The sequence below is a fragment of the Rhipicephalus sanguineus genome, chromosome 9 (genome assembly GCF_013339695.2).
Source record: "Rhipicephalus sanguineus isolate Rsan-2018 chromosome 9, BIME_Rsan_1.4, whole genome shotgun sequence".
Classification (NCBI taxonomy): domain Eukaryota; kingdom Metazoa; phylum Arthropoda; class Arachnida; order Ixodida; family Ixodidae; genus Rhipicephalus; species Rhipicephalus sanguineus.
In genome coordinates, this window is record NC_051184.2 from 145,201,562 (window position 1) to 145,215,190 (window position 13,629).

A 13,629-nucleotide genomic window follows, 5' to 3' on the forward strand; every position below is an offset into this window, starting at 1 on the left:
ACGATATCTTAACTTCTCTGGTGCTGGAGAGCACACGTGGTTTGTGTGAGGCTCTTTATTGTTCGGGATGTCAGCTGACCTGCCGTTTCATTGGTTTTGTGTGTCACATGGGTGTGAGAATTGAAGTGTCCCCCCCCTTTTTTTTTTCGTTCTTGTTTTCTAATAAAATATTCAGTTGCGAGTCAGCGCTGTGCTTTGTCTCCTCTTGTGTCCTCGTCATCGTTGCGCTAAGTTAAACGCTTCTACAGCGAAACCTTAAAAGGTAAATTACAAACAAAACAAAACCTGCGTGCACATCATATTGTTCTTTCGTTTTTTGCCCTTCACTCTCTTTTTTGCTGACGGCTCTCTGTGGTTTCGCATTCGCCAACCGTTCGTGCCGTGTCAGCGCGGTGGCTAATTCTCGCTGGCTTGTCCAACTTCACTGCTGCTAGCGGTTGTTTCCGGGAGTTCGTTGAACTAGAGTACTAGGCTGAATCCCATAGTAGCCAACAGTTAATGTTACACGGTAACATGAATAACGGTCTCAAACAGCACCCTGGGGCGAAACTTGAAGCTAAAAGCGTCCATATCAGCGCCAATCTGAAAAAAGGCATTTATAAACATTTAGGCACGAACGCCAAAAATAGGCATTGATGGGCATTATGAAAACACCATAAAATCCCTTCTTAAACTCTAATTCATGCTCATCTATCAAAATGGCGCGATATGAGCTCAAGGAACAGAATAAGCATTTGCCTAAAATACGGTCTCTAGTGATAGGACGCTACATATGGCGCGCGTGTTACCTTCGTGTGGCTTGCGTTTGGTACACCCCACTATAAGGCATGTCTGCTTGGGTACGCAACCCCGTGCGTACCCAAGCTCTTGGGCGCCAAGCGTTTGCTTACCCAGCAATAAAACTCTCTACTTTAGGAGTACAGTAAACCGGGCTAGTTGGTATTTATTAAATGCGAAGCATTTCTTAGCGAACTTCTGCGACTTTGAGCGTATCTATCTATCTATCTATCTATCTATCTATCTATCTATCTATCTATCTATCTATCTATCTATCTATCTATCTATCTATCTATCTATCTATCTATCTATCTATCTATCTATCTATCTATCTATCTATCTATCTATCTATCTATCTATCTAGCCGCCTACGACTTTGTGCTCTCCTGCTCGTTTCGTTAATCGAATGTACACCAAAATTGGTATGGCATAACATGACTGTATGACGAACATGAATGACGAGTCATAACATGAAAATCATGACATGCATGTCATGAACGACATGATATACATGCTACATGATGAGTGGTTTTCAGCGCAAACGACGAATACACAGAGAATAAGGAACACGAACACCAGCGCTGTCTCACAACTAACTTTATCAGCAACGAAATCACACATTTTAAAGCACAACCTATCCCACGTGAGCACACGTCGATGATTCCATATCAGCGATACAGTACAAATTCAAAGGTGTAACTAAACATAATGTATCACGAAGCAAAACAGTTCAAGAAAGCAATCTCTCTGTCATGCAAGGCGATAGACGGCACACTTACACAACTAGGGCCTTTTTTGAAGATGTAAAACGCCTCCATAATCTCCCTGGTGGCCTGGTCCGCATGCGCGAAGATACATACGGTGTGTTGAAACATCGGTGTGCATGCGTGTTCTGTGGAATGCTTAGTCAAATGAGAATACGGATTGCCTACCAGTGAGCGCTGATGTTCCATTAGTCTAATATTCAGGCAACGGCCCGTTTGGCCTATATATACGTGACCACATGAGAATGGGATTTGGTACACAACGCCCACTCTGCATGGGACTACCGGAGATATGTGTTTCACCTTGCACGTTTTTTTATTAGAACCTGTTCTTTTTTCAAGCAATTTCCGATCTACGATTCCACAAATGTTCTTCATTTTGTTCGGGGCTGATAGGAGAACGTTAACGTTGAAACGTCCTGCAACGTTTTTTAGACCATGTGATAGTCTGTGTGCATAAGGTATTACGACACATTTAGCTTTGTTCGTTGGCGCCGAATTTATTACTGTGGTGCGAGTTACTTTCAAAACCACTGATCATGTTTAACGCAATCCAACTCGCCCAAATGTCGGTTCTTCTGCAATACATGCTACAGTCTTGGTGCTCTTACGGCCCTTTCGTTAACTTGATATATACCAAAATTGATACGGCGTGACAAGAGTGTATGACGTACATAACTGGCAGGTCCTAAAGTGCAAATCATGACACGCATGTCATGTACAGCATGATATACATGCCACGCTCATGGTGCGCTCGCGGCCGTTTCGCTAGCTTGATATATACCAACATTGGTACTGCGCGCCGTTACTGTGTAACGAACATAAATAACATGAGTTAACATGAAAATCATGACACGCATGTCATGTACAGCATGACTTACGTGCCACGCTCATGGTCCGCTGGCGGCCGTTCGCTAGTTTGATATATACCAAAATTGCTATCTTGCGACATGACTGTATAACGAGCATAAATAGCACGAGTTAACATGAAAACCATGACACGCGTGTCATGTACAGCATGACTTACGTGCCACGATCATGGTGCGCTGGCGGCCGTTTCGCTAGCTTGATCTACCCCGAAATTGGTATGGCGCGACGTTACTGTGTAACGGACATAAATGACGTGAGTGGCACGCATTTTCCTCAATGGCAGACAAGACGATACATGCAGCTCTTTGCTGGCTGTTTCGCATTACATCGATTCCCACAATGCGTGGGATCTGGCGGCTTTTTTATTATGTAACAGCGCGAAAAGAACAGGAAAACTATCGAAGGCACACATACAACAGGACACAGCGCTGACTATCAAGTGTACATTTTTATTCCGGGAGCGGGTTTGTAAGGGGTAGGCTGAACCAGCGCGCCTGCGCACACTTAATCGCGACACACATGATTAAAAAAAATTTTAAACTTAGAAGATTATGACTGAATCCCGAGTCCCTTAGTTCATTGGAAGTCTAAAAGTGCAATTTCGCTGTGATGGAGAGTGACAGACGGCCGGCTGACGCACTTCTCTTCGTTCTTTTTTTATGTAGAAAGCTTCCATTATTTCTCTCGATAGCGTGTCCTTTGTGCTTGTATATAGCGGTGGCTTGGTCAAAAAGGGGTTGACATGCGCTGTCTTCACAATTCCTACACTGCGCCGCCTAATGGGAGCATGCTGCACTTCCTTTCAGGTTATACCCGTGCTCGCTTAATCTTTTGTTAAGGCCCCGTCTGGCCTATATACACTTGTCCACATGAGATAGGTATCTGGTATACAACCGCGCATGCGCAGTCGACAAACTTTCATTCATTTTCTTTAGCCTGTGCGACAGGGCCTGACCGTATGGAATAGAAGCACAGGAGCTACTTTCTTCGCATTGCGCCCTTCCTAGTGCGCTCAAAGCTTCGCCGTGATTCTGCTGCGATGCGTTTTAGAAAGGATCGTTGTCCATCTCCGGTATTAACTGACAGTGCAGAACAGAGCGAATCGACAAGGCAAGCCGACAGGGCGAGTGCAGCTTAGCCCATGGACGAAAGGAAGCGGGCGTGTGAGAGCGGGGGCCGAGGGAGAGAGAAAAATGTTCGATCCGAGCCCACCGCAGCGCGCGCCGCAGTGGCTCTGGTCGCGACACCAACGAGCAGACGACGTTTAGTGCAGCCCGTATGTGAATTAGTTGGAAACCTCGGCCAAAGGCGAAGCTGGCTTTCCAGGTTCTGCTTCCTGTGAGTTTCCTACACTCGCGGCCACGCCGACTGGGAAGACCTGTCTTCGACCTTTATGGATTTTACAGGCCTCCCAGGTGAGCTTTTCGCTTTGGCCAAGTGCGAGGCGAGCACTTTCGTCAAACCACCACAGAAACACGTACGCCTTCTAGCGATTAATTTAGCGGCTCGTTCGGAAATATTGCTTGCTGCGGTTGAGCCATGTGTGGTTCCTCATGTGACTTGTGAATCATGCCCAGCCTACATTACACTTGTTCATGAAAAATTCTGAATGAAGCGCGCATCGATTTTCAACGACACGTGCGTCGTGTCTACAGTGCCATGTTTTAGGCATGCGGGGCTGGAAACCACATATAATGCGCAAGTAACCGCAGTATACCTGCACAGAAAGTGGCCTCTGTAGGCGCTCAAGCCAGCGTGTTGTATTTTGGTTGGCTCGGTTGCGTCAAGTCATAATGTTCTCTCCAGAGCTCCGGATGTAATTTGCTTACTTCCATTGTAGTAATGACGCAGCTATGCCTTTCTCAGATCGGTATGTCTAACTGTCTTAGCTGCCAATCATAAGTGACATCGAGGTTTGAACAATCGAAGCCAAAGCTAATAAACGTATTTTGCTAGCTCGCTGCAAGCATCGGTTTTGGTACAGAGGAGAACAGGCTCACTCATGTTGCCCCGTGTGAGTTGCCCTGAAAAACTTTGAAAGCTGTTAGAGCTCGTCACGCGTAAACTTGCATTTCGTACGCGTGAGAATCAGGTAATTGCGGTTGAGTCTGCAGCTTGGAATGTATTTCGCCTTCACACCCCAGCGGTGGGGGCAATGGCGGTGGCGGTCGCGAGAACTAGCGGCGCTGCAGTCTAACAGCGCTTAAGGTTCCTATATATTGAAAGGCAGTGACAACTACCCGCGCGCCCTCTCGAGGGGTCCAAAAAGCAGCGATAGCAGACGACGCGCCGCTCGCTCCCGTGCATATTGCGGGCGCCTGCAACCGAACTCTGCGCTCGCTTGAACCGTTAAATTATTAATATTTGTGGCCTAAGATGCTCGTCAGTTATCAAACTACAGGGTCAATAACTTTAACGAGCACGGAGCACGCTGAATATTGAAATAAAACGCGTGCGTTTCCGAAGTAGGTTCCGAGCGGGTTCCCCACAGCAGCTGTCATGCAGGGCTTTTATTTTATTTTTTTTTCTTTGCATATTTGACATTCAGCGTAACTTGAAGAACAGGTGGTGTTTGGGTGAGTTAATAGTGCTTGTTTTCCAGTTCGAATGAAATAGGTAGGTAGTGAGCGTACTGCTACTTTCGGAAGCTTCATCGGGCACCTAGCGCTCTTGTATCGCGTAGCGCAAAATACGCGCTATCATTGGTTTGACTGTGTTTGTCAGCGTTCGGAAGTCTTCCCATGGTTACACGGTATTTTTAACTAAGCTTATTTTGTTTATACTCTAATAGGTTTACTTAGGAGAAGGGGGAGGGGTATTCCACAAATCCAGTTGCACTGCATTTGAGGAATATCAGCCGCTCGACTACCTCCTATCTAGGAAATATAGCATGCCCACTGGTGTCTTTAACAGTTTTTAACGATGTGAATTTATGCAAAGTCGTTCCCCCTTTTTACTACCCCCGTCGCCTCCGTGTGCCGCAGATATAAAGGTATGTTGCAATGTTACCCAATGCAATTTCAAATAAATTTGGGGTATGTATACACCTGCAGGCCCTAAAACCATACTACAACCAGAAAAGCTGAGTTAGGTGGCTTTTTGTAGAGATGCAAGAGAACAAAAGAGCACTTATTGAGAAACAGGGTTTCATTGCATGAATTCATAACAAGCTTGTTCTTTGGAAGCTTTGTTGTGAGCACCGATCCCCCCTCATTCGCTTGCAGGGTGGCTTTCGTTCCTTCTGCCTTGGAAAATTAGCAAAGATGCTTGGTGCGGCATATATGGCTTCAGCTTTTCCTCCCAGTGTTTGCGGTATAATTTATTCGAACTTCTCAAAAGCAGCCTTAATCGATCTCGCACACAGCAGTGCGGCAAAACACGGCAAGGTGTGGCAAAAAACTAATCCCAAATGGTCATTTCCCTGTGAGCTTCCCCGCAGGGGCGTCTGCGCAAGCAGGCGTTTGGTGTGTAGCGACACCACGGACCCGAGCTAACGGGGGGTTTCGACCCCTCCCACGCCCAGCCGTGCGTGGCTTTGCCGTGTCCGGGGAAAAGGGGATCCTGGGGGTTGAGCCGACGCCGGGTGATTGGACCTTTAAGGCCCCCCGGCAGAGGCAACACACCCCTTTGGCCCCGGCTTCACGTAGACGGCACCCCTGGGCTGACCCACCCAGGGGAAATCGGCAGTCGCCTTTTCCTATCTCTCTCTCTCTGCCCACCTCTTCGTCTTTCTCTCTCACTTTTGATCTGTCCTGTCTTCTCCTTACTTCTTTTGACTTCCATCTTTCTGGGCGGCAAGGGTTAACCTGGTGTAAATAACCAACCTTGGTTAGATATATTAGGTTATAGCAGCGATGCATGGCTGGCGTCTCCAAGCGTTATCCAACCTTGTAGCGTCCCCTTGTTGGGCTCGGTGGTGGGTGGCCACCATCGCTGCCGAAATTTTCAAGTTATATATGGCACATATTGTCCCTTCACCAACTGATCGCTCCCTCAAACGGTGGCGCACCGATGAAACGCTAACCTTACCTCAGCAACAGAAACAATCATTTCCCAAATACCATGTCATACACAGTCAACATGAAACTAAGTCAGCACGAGGGATGTCGCCATTCCTGGTTGCGAAATGTCTCAGAGAAACCATTGGAACTGGTTACAAAGTCACAAGAATGGCAGCTGGCGATTTACTCCTAGAAGTACGAGATAAGCAGCAGTACGACAAACTGGCACACCTTGTTGCTTTCGGAAATTTCCCGATCTCTGTGAGCGCACACCGGAGTATGAACACTGTCAAAGGTGTAGTGTCCGATGAGGACCTGATTGGCCTCAGCGATGAAGAATTACTAGATGGATGGAAAGACTCAAGTGTCACTCATGTCCAACGAATCAAGATAAGGCGCGACAGCACAGAAATACTGACCAAGCATTTGATCCTTACTTTTGCCTGCAACACACTACCCGAGAACATTGAAACCGGCTACGTCAAACTCCCTGTAAGGCCTTTCATTCCAAACCCGCGGCGATGCTTTAAATGCCAAAGGTTTGGTCACGCGTCTCAGAGCTGCCGAGGACAGCTTACCTGTGGAAAATGTGCAACGACGGGTCATTCTGTTGATGACTGCGCTGGCGATGAGACTCGCTGCGCGAACTGTGAAGGTGATCACCCTGCGTACTCCAGGGCCTGCCCGGCCTGGAAGAAAGAGAAAGAAGTACTCACCGTAAAAGTAAAAGAAAACATAACGTTCCGCGAAGCACGACAGCGAGTTTCAACGTCATTTCCACCAAGAACATCTTTTGCCGATGTGGTGCGACGGGGGGCAGCACCACAACGGCCTATCGCGGTTGCCCGGACCACGCGCAGCGTGCCGAGGCAAACGCCACCCGCCCCTATGGTGGGAGCAGCGAAGGCTGCCCCACCTACTTTGAATCTGACCACACCGGTGGCCACTACAAGCTCCGGTACCATTGAGACAAAGGAGAGCACATCGCTCTCCGGCGCGGTGGCGTCCAAGACTTCGTCACACCAGAGGAAGTATCCACCTGCCAAGCCAGAGATCCCGGCGACTCCAGAGTCGTCCGGTCTCACGACCACGCCTCGCCAGGCGAGGTCGGAAACACAAGCCAGCAGCTCGCGTACGCGGGCGTCCAGTGCCTCACACGACGCAATGGACACAACTCCGGTGCCCTTGGCACCGAAAGAGCGGCGTAGCTCCCTGGAGCGCGCCAAGAAAACCAAAAAGCCTATAATGGGGCCCGACGACGGCCCTACTACTTGAGCTTTAACTTTCAACCTAAACAACACTCACTTCCTTTTTGTACACACAGCACTACCTAACTTCCAATATGGAAGCACAAATTATACAATGGAACGTCAGAGGACTCCTTAGAAATCTCGACGATGTCCAAGAACTTTTACACAAACATACACCAAAGGTGCTGTGTGTACAGGAAACACACTTAAAATCCAAACACACCAACTTTCTACGCAGCTACATTATTTTCCGGAAGGACCGAGATGACGCTGTGGCGTCATCCGGTGGTGTCGCTGTTGTAGTTAATCAAGGAGTAGCATGCACACATCTACCACTTCGAACGTCCCTCGAGGCAGTGGCTGTTCGAGCAGTTCTTTCGAACAAACTCGTCACCATTTGCTCTCTCTACATACCTCCACATTACCACCTCCAAAAACATGAATTCCAGTCATTAATAGATCAACTTCCAGATCCTTATCTGGTACTTGGGGACTTCAATGCACATAGTGGTCTATGGGGTGACCCTCGCTGCGACGCGCGAGGACGTCTCATTGAACAGTTCCTTTTCTCCTCCGGCGCATGTCTCTTGAATAAAAAAGAGCCGACATACTATAGCCTCGCGAACAATACCTACTCGTCCATAGACCTCAGCATCACATCTCCATCACTTCTGCCCCTACTAACATGGAAAGTCATTAATAATCCCTATGGAAGTGACCATTTTCCTATAGTTCTGAGCACCCCGATAACTATTGAATGTCCTCCACAGGTTCCCAAATGGCAAATTGACAAAGCCGATTGGGAACAGTTTCGTAAAATGGCTCTCTTAAGTTGGACTAACATGCGTGCTTTAAGCATAGATGAAGCTGTAGACTACTTTACAGCTTTTTTGATTGATGCTGCAATGAAGTGTATCCCACAAACAGCTGGACTGCCCGGCAAACGACGAGTGCCATGGTGGAACACTGAGTGTCGAAACGCGCGCAAAAAACAAAATAAAGCATGGAGGCTGCTTCGGGACTCGCCGACAGCCGAGAATTTGGACACTTTTAAAAACATAAAGTCACAAGGCAGGAGAACTCGCCGACAGGCAAGAAGACAAAGTTGGCAGAAATTTTTATCCGGAATTAACTCATATACACAGGAGGCTAAAGTCTGGAACATGGTTAGTAGGGTAGCAGGCCGACAAGCACACTCACTTCCTCTAGTAAACACACAAGGCGACAGCTTGGAAGACCAGGCGAACTTCCTAGGCGCACACTTTGAACAGGTCTCGAGCTCGTCGCACTGTTCTGAAGCTTTCCGGCGATACAAAACGAGAATCGAAAAGGAGAAACTAGAGCGTAGATCCACAAAACACGAAGCATACAATGAACCCTTCGGCATAGCTGAGCTGGAAGCATCGCTTAATTGCTGCAATAATTCTGCCCCAGGCTCTGACCGTATTGTATATGAAATGTTGAAACACCTGCCATCTGAGACACAAAAAACTCTCCTTTCCCTGTATAATGCTGTTTGGTTTTCAGGCGAGATCCCCTCGGCCTGGAAAGAAGCCATTATTATTCCTATTCTTAAACAGGGCAAGGACCCATCCTCCGTTGCGAGCTACAGGCCCATTGCACTAACGAGCTGCCTGTGTAAAGTTTTTGAAAAGATGATAAACCGCCGACTTATACATTTCCTCGAAACAAACAAATCACTTGACCCATACCAGTGCGGTTTTCGAGAGGGTAGGTCTACCACTGACCACCTTATCCGTATCGAGGCACAAATTCGCGACGCTTTTGTCCACAAGCAATTCTTCCTTTCGGTGTTCCTCGATATGGAAAAGGCCTACGACACCACATGGCGCTTTGGAATATTAAGAGACCTGTCCCACTTAGGGGTACGCGGGAGAATGTTAAATATAATAGAGAGTTACTTGTCCAATCGAACATTTCGTGTTCGAGTGGGCAATGCCTTGTCCCGAATATTTGTCCAGGAAACTGGAGTGCCGCAAGGTGGTGTCCTGAGTTGCACACTTTTTATTATAAAATGAATTCCCTACGTCTGTGTATTCCACGGAATATGTTTTATTGCACATATGTCGACGATGTGCAGATCGGTTATAAATCCTGCAACCTTTCAATGTGCGAGCGGCAGGTGCAACATGGTTTAAACAAGGTATCCAAATGGGCAGACGAGAACGGGTTCAGCCTTAACCCGCAAAAAAGTACTTGCGTATTATTCTCAAGAAAAAGAGGCCTCCATCCCGATCCGGACATTAATCTGCATGGTCAGCGGCTGCCTGTGAAAACGGAGCATAAATTCCTCGGCGTAATTCTAGACACGAAACTAAGCTTCATATCACACATAAAGTATATAAAGAACAAGTGCTTAAAAACCATGAATATTCTAAAGGTGTTGTCACGCACTACGTGGGGTAGTGACAAGAAGTGTCTGATGAATCTTTATAAAAGCCTCATACGCACGCGCCTGGATTATGGGGCGATAATATATCAGTCTGCGACACCAAGCGCGTTGAAGATGCTTGACCCTGTCCACCACTCGGGCATTCGTCTTTCTACGGGTGCTTTTCGCACCAGCCCCGTGGAAAGCCTCTACGTCGAATCGAACGAATGGTCTCTCCACCTACAGCGATCCTACATGTCGTTTCTATACTATCTCAAAGTGAACGCAGACAAAGAACACCCCTCACACCCCACAATAATTGATTTATCTAGTTCTGCCCTTTTCGACCACCGTCCTTCGGTGCAACAGCCCTACTCACTTCGTGTGAGGGGCTTGGCTGAGGAAACGGGTGTGCCACTTTTCGAACACTGTCTATTGGCTCCCGCTGCACAACTACCGCCGTGGCGGTGGCAGCTTATAGACTGCGACCTTTCTTTCATGGAAGTAACGAAACACGCGCCTATTGCACATATCCGTACATACTTCCTTGAACTACAACACAAATACACTTGTGCAGAATTCTTTACAGACGCCTCAAAGTCCAATACTTCTGTGTCTTACGCAGCCGTCGGGCCATCCTTTACGGATTCCGGTATTCTACACCCTGAATCAAGTATCTTCACGGCAGAAGCTTACGCGATACTTGCGGCCGTTAAACACATTCAACAATTAAAACTACAAAAGGCAGTGATTTACACAGATTCTCTAAGCGTGGTAAAAGCCCTAAAAACTCTGAAAAGACACAAAAACGCCGTCTTTGTCTCGCTGTATTCTCTTTTAAGCACGCTATACGCACTCGAACAACATGTCGTAGTGTGCTGGGTGCCAGGGCACCGCGAGATTCAAGGCAACGTGTTGGCGGACCAGCTAGCAGCATCCGCCCACGAAAACAGTCACAACACATCCTTAGCTATTCCTCCACTAGACCTAAAACACTTCCTGAAAAGAAAGCTCAGAGCCTTTTGGCAGACCACATGGGATATGCATACACGAAATAAGCTACACGTTGTCAAACCGCATCTCGGTAACTGGCCTCCAGTATCAAAATCACGCCACACAGAAGTTACACTCTGCAGACTTAGGATCGGCCACACATACAGTACACACACACACCTTCTGTCCGGTGGCGAGCCACCTTTATGTGATAGATGTGGTCAGCCACTCACTGTCCTTCACGTCCTCATTCAGTGCAAGGAACTCGATGCTATCAGAAAAAAGCACTTTTTATTAACCTACCGGCAGCAATTTCCATTTCATCCTTCAATGTTCATCGGTAGGGACCCGCTTTTTACATATCAGTCACTGTCTGCTTTTTTAAACGACGTACGGAGTTTTCATGTCATATATCAAGGTGATCCGTAGCACGGCCTCTAAACAGAGGTCGCTGCTGCGGTGAATACGCTAAAGACAGCACTTGCCTCGCGGCCCTTGGACTCAAGGGCATTGACGAGGCATTCGTGCTGATGTCATATCTTCATAGTCTTATTCTTGCGACCACTTGCCATTCATTCCACTACACATATTTCACGTCACTGTCATGATTTTAATACATATATATATGTTTTACCCGCCTTCAGCGCGAGGAATTTTAAGGCCCCTTTACAGCTACTTACCGCAACCATTGCTCACATCCTTTGTCTCATGAACTGGCGCTCTTTGGCCATCAATTGGCCCTTGCGCCATTAAACCCCACATATCATCATCATCATTCCCTGTGAGCTTGTAGTGTTGAACCCACTCCGGTGAGAAAAACAGACAGCTTTATTGGGTTCCGAGCAATTTAATATTAGAGATATGGGGTGTGACTCTGCATTGACTACTACGCACAAATATACGGCATAAAGAACGTCGAAGCAATAATATCGTTGCTAAGATAATGCTCACGCATGTGCACGAACAAAAGCACGCCGGCCGGGCGAAAGGCTGCTTGAAGTTATAACCATTACAAAATCACTTAGTCCGCATAGCCGGGTGTTTTCTGTGGCCACAAATTTCTTGCGACTGATTTTGTTGGGCCTTCCTTCTGCATATATTTTTGTCACCGCGAGGAACGGAAAAAAAAAAGAAAAGCTTTTTTTCTATCCTCCGCGCGAGGAGGCAACCGAAGGCATAGAGACCCGACATACTAGCACGTCACGCTCTAAACATTAAATTCAATCGTGGAATTACTGCGTCCACTCCATTTCAGGTACATAAACGCTTCTAGTTTGCAACAACAATGCGACAGAGGCGCGTGATGTACTCTCTACTCGCTAAAATCACCCCACTCCACGCTTGAAAACACAGTGATCCGTACCTATCCCCGGCACAGCGCTGCCGCCGCTGGACCCTTTGGGCGGGGCGCGAAGGCAAAAAGGTCACGTGTCGCCAACCGACCTATCGCAGGGCGCGGCGGCTGGATCAAGACCTTTCGCTACTTTTGAAAGATAGAGGGACTTTAACGGCGCTTGATGGCACTCGCTCTCTCTCCTGGCGTGCACGACCAATATGAGTGGGCTCATTCACTGCGTTGCTGTTGTCATCATCGTAATTATATAGTTAGAGGTTACGAAGGTTCTTGGCGGAACCTTAGACATATCCATGAGACGTTCTATTTTGTCCGTTTTACTGAGAATCAACCTTGCCACAACCGACAAACGGCCGCCCGAATCGTGTTGAAAAAACGTTGCCCACATGTCGCATCTGGACATTTGAAACATGCTATCAATATCCTGTACCTGGTAGGGAGGTCAGATTTACGTCGCCTCCATGCACACGTGATGTAATATGGAGATGCACTCGCTACTGTACGTGGCCTTCCTCTGGAACTTCAATTAGTATATCATGTGGCTACAGAGTACTGAGAGCTTACATTTGCAAATAACGCAATGTATATATCGTCACGGGGCGCTTTCGCCACCGGAATCCACAGAAGACGAGGGTATGGCAGACAAGCTTTATTGGTAATGAGGCGAACTTGTGCCTCGCATAAGAAACATGAAGAAACTATACGAACCAGAGCGGCGTGTACATGCACAGCTGCTGCCGGACAAAAGAACAATCTACAGCTAGTATTTGAGCGCTGTGAAAGAACACAAGACATGCACATATGTGTCATCAGATATTGTCCTGCTTGTTACTATGGGCCCATCGGAAGTATAAAGCTTATCTCAGTCGGCCCTAACCTAGTAACTGACGTAACAGCTGTGGCTCCACGGTTGGAGTGGCGAAGCCCGGCGCAGCACCTGACAATATACTTGCATGAGCTGCTAATGTAAGCTCTTAGAACTCAGTGGGCACATCATTTACTAATAGCGTTTGCTGTCGGGCTAGTTGGTGCATAGATGAACTTCAGTTGATGGCGCAAATGTTAAGACATGAACGAAAAAGACACGCAAGACACGGACAAGCGCACACTCGCAACTAAATTTTAATCTTCCGAACGCTTACCTTAAGAACCCTAAAGCATGCGCACAACACCACAAAAGCAAAATCAATCTATGAAACCACCGCTTGATTAAAACCTATCCACCAAA

The 13,629-nt window shown here is 47.4% G+C and overlaps 1 protein-coding gene across 1 annotated transcript in view; it reads left to right on the top strand.

The window, feature by feature from the left end:
• The first annotated feature begins 3,636 nt into the window (after window positions 1-3,636).
• The window catches only part of LOC119403989 (receptor-type tyrosine-protein phosphatase mu), a 963,694-nt gene continuing 953,701 nt past the window's right edge, over window positions 3,637-13,629 (top strand). The window contains exon 1 of the mRNA XM_049419317.1: window positions 3,637-3,826. The gene's annotated coding sequence lies outside the window, so the exon portion shown is untranslated. The remainder of the gene's footprint in view (window positions 3,827-13,629) is intronic.